The following is a 3,856-nucleotide window of genomic DNA, read 5'->3' as shown; positions in this document are numbered from 1 at the left end:
AGTGCTTCATCAGCATGTTGACACATTTCAATTGATCTCCCATCAATTCCTGGAAACTTGTTTTGGGCTAATGCCTTCTGTGTAGCTTGGACTTCTTCTTTCAGTACCATCAGCTCTTGATATACATCTTGAATTGGTTGAATGTTGACTAGTTCTTCCAGTACAGTCCTTCCACCTTTTTTTGATACTTCCTGCATCATTCAATATTTTTTCCGCAGAATCTTTCATTATTGTAGGTCAAGTGAGAGTGTCTTAATTTACCCTCATTATTGAAAGATCATTTTGGCAATGTAGTATCCTTAGTCCATGATTTCTCTTCTCTCATCATTTTAATATATCATTCCATTCCCTTTGTCCTTAGAGTTGCTGAGGAAAACACAGCACTTATTCAGTAACTGGCCAAGGCCACACAGCTACTTAATGGCCAACCCAAGTTCCACACCCAGGTCTCCAGATTTTCCCAGGTGGAGTAGTCTTTCCACCATTAAAGCCTTACCCCAGCAAGAAGATTGCGGACTAGGAATCCTACTGAATGTAGATATTTATAAGGAATTAAAGGCAACTGACAGTTGTCTGGTGCACTTCTCCTTTGCATTTTCCCAGGCAGGACCAGAAGGGCCCTTCTGCTAGGCCCTTCTATCAATCCAAATTGCCCAGTTCATCACTTTTCTGGGAGCATTTTGCTTCTACATTGATTTAATTGTCCTCCCGTTTTGTGCTTAAAGCAACCCGTGCTGAGGTCCATTATCTGGCAGTGCTGCCGGCTTCAGCATTCAACTGAGCGCTCCTTGGAAGGCAAGGCGCTGTTTTATATGACAACTCATCTCCAAGGCCTGGTATAGTATCTAGCACAAAGCATTCGTATTGGTGAAGTTTGGTTGAATGGATGCAGGATTGCTCACATTACCAGCAGCTAGCTTGTGTGCTGAGATACCTTACCTTTGAACACAGTTAGGTTTCCAATTTCTCCCAAACCTTCCACTTTCTTTCCTTCAGTTTGGGGGTTGATCAGAGAACCTTTAATGGGGATGAGAACAACTGGGCAGAACACTAAAAGAAGCAACAGGGGGAGTGGAGGAGGCATCAGTGGAGGTGGTGATGAGAGAGACTTTCAAGGTGGAGCACGCTTAAGATCATTTGTGGGAGTGATGATGATGACAACCCCAATTGCAAGGAAACTGTAACAGTTCCTGGGGAAATCATGAACCACCCTGGATACAGAATAACTGACTCACAAGGACTTAGGGGAAAATGACCTGGGACCCAAGTAACAAAATCAGGGGGCAGGAAGTGGGAGGTGGAACATGTCTGTAACTTCATTCAATGTTTGATTGCTGCAAAGGTTATGGTGACCTGAGAGGAAAAAATAGTGCTTATCCAGAGTTAATACCTGATGATGTTAAGCCTTTGTGTTTCCCTGGATGCTAACAGGCCATGGCAGACCCCAGGAATTATAGGACCCTCCGTGCCAGGCAAAGATGGCTAGCACAGGGCTTGAGATTTAAAAAGAAGAAGAAGAAAAAGTTTGGCAGGATTGATACACAATTAAGTGAGAATGGATCTCCAGAGCTGTTCTCATTATTGTCATCAACTGGAATAACCTAAGAGTAAGATGGCCTGAGTTTTATTCCTGCTCTTCCGCCAATGAGCAAGAACTCTGGCATCTGTACCCTAGTGTCAAATCCCAAATGTATATTCTAAATCTGTGTTTCCATAGCTCCCTGCTCCATAAGCCCTCCCATTCTGAGACTGATCCTTTGTCTGAGTCCTCTGCTTTGCTCCTCCATGCCCAGGGACTAGAAGTGCCACTTAAATAGGCAGACCTTGTAGCGCCAAGATTCAGCAAAGGTACGGTTGTGTCAGAAAATTTTAAAAAGTGAAGTTGAAGGGGACTAAAACCCAGTCACAAAGAGGATGTGCTGTGGATATTATGTCAGCAAGAAGGTCAAGTCTGGATACAAGCCTATTTGAATGATGACTTGCTGGCTGTTGAATTGAGGGAGAAAACGGGTAACAAGGCCAGCATCTTGGGGTCCTGTGTGAGATCCCCTCCTTTCCACTCCAGTATATGTTTTGGGGGAGATAGCATTGAGATACAAAACCCCAAAAAGCCTTGCTGCCATTGAGTTAATACTGACTCATTAGTGACTCATGGGTTTCCGAGATGGTAACTCTTCAGAAGCAGAAAGCCTCATCTTTCTCCCTAGGAGTGGATGGTGGTTTCAAACTGCTGACTTTGTGGTTAGCACCCCAATGTATAAACACTATAGCACCATGGCTCCCATTGAGATAAAGGCTCCTATTAAAGCTCTTCCAGGTCTCTTTATTTGAGAGTCCAAGAGTCCTTAGAAATTTTCTTTTTTTTCCTAGAAGATTCCCATGTATCTCTGTAACATTCTTTTTGTCTTATTTTGTTCTTCTTATATTAGCAATTCAAACTATATGCTGATTGCTGTTGTCCACACATTCAATGGCAAGGGACATGAACCTAATAATGTTAAGTGTAGAGGATGCTTCATTAGGGAAAGTGATAAGTAGAAGAGTGTGGAGATTAGAAACGACTGAAGGAGGATAACAGGATTTGAGAAGAAGAACCGTATTCCTCAGAGCTGGAAAGGATGCCATCACCCATCTCACCCCTAGGAGAGGAATGCCTCTAGCATTGGGCTTATATTTCTAATGGTTTCTGTTGATAAAGATATTGGTAATTTGTTACTTGATCTGATGATTATACCATGCTGGTGGTTAGAGGTCTATGTCAAATGAAATTCTCTAGATAAAGCTTGCAGGAATATGTTCATACCTGATGAGGGGTTTTCATTAAAGATGTTCCTGCTTTATGATCAACCCTCAGAAACCTGACACCTTGCATAATTCATTTGCACCTGATGAGCAGACTACCCTTGGCAGCAGCCTCCAGAACAACCAAGCAATCAGGAGATTTATTGGGGCACAAGGGTCCAAATTGAAAAACAAGGAAATGGAAAGAGAGGTTTCCCCAGCAGAATACTGACTCACTTGGTTAGAGCCACACTGCTATGGATCCCCACAGAGACCAGGGCGAGGGCTACTGGGGAGCACATGGACATCTCTGGTTTATGTGTCTCTGTGATAACGAACATCTAACTCCTGCTACTCGGTCCATTTCAAATCATGGTGACCCCGTATAGAGCTTCCGAGACTGTGCATCTTGATGGAATCAGACAACCTCAGTTTCTCTACTATGGAGAAGGTGCTGTATTGGAACCATAGGTCTTGGGGGTCGCAGTCCAACACTTACCTGACAGTGCCGCCAGAGAGCCTTTGCTAAAGATGTAACATCCCCAAAATGTGTCCCCATATTTACATTTCACTTTTCCATTGTCAATTTTTCTTACTTCCCCTCTAAGATAAATGTTGAAAAAGAAGTGAAACTGCTTTTAGGGCATCACAGACTTGTAGTCTGAGCCTGGGAGGAAGCATTTACTTAACCCAACACAGACTTAGCCCCAGGACAAAGTTGCGGTTTGCTCAGAGTGACACCTTTCCAACAGTTGGACCCAAGGAACTAGACTCGTCCATCCTGAGGTCTTCCAAGCACCCAGTCTTCTGACTCCTAATTTATAAGACTCTGTACTCTGGCATAGAACAAAACCACTGACTGCTTAAAACAAAGGAGAATTATTGAGGAAAAGAGCAATTCACAAATGAGGACAACACAGAGGAACCAGGTAATTTTAAAGTGCTCCACCAGCCAGAAACCATATAGAGCTTAAATATTAAAATATCAGAAATGTCGCACATTTCTTCCATGTGGGTTTAGTTGCTTCTGAGCTAGATGGCCGCTTGTTTACCTTCAAGCCTTTAAGACCCCAGA

This window comes from Echinops telfairi, unplaced genomic scaffold (genome assembly GCF_000313985.2).
Source record: "Echinops telfairi isolate 266 unplaced genomic scaffold, ASM31398v2 ScPeMD7_5592;HRSCAF=6446, whole genome shotgun sequence".
Classification (NCBI taxonomy): domain Eukaryota; kingdom Metazoa; phylum Chordata; class Mammalia; order Afrosoricida; family Tenrecidae; genus Echinops; species Echinops telfairi.
This window is presented reverse-complemented; position numbering follows the sequence as displayed.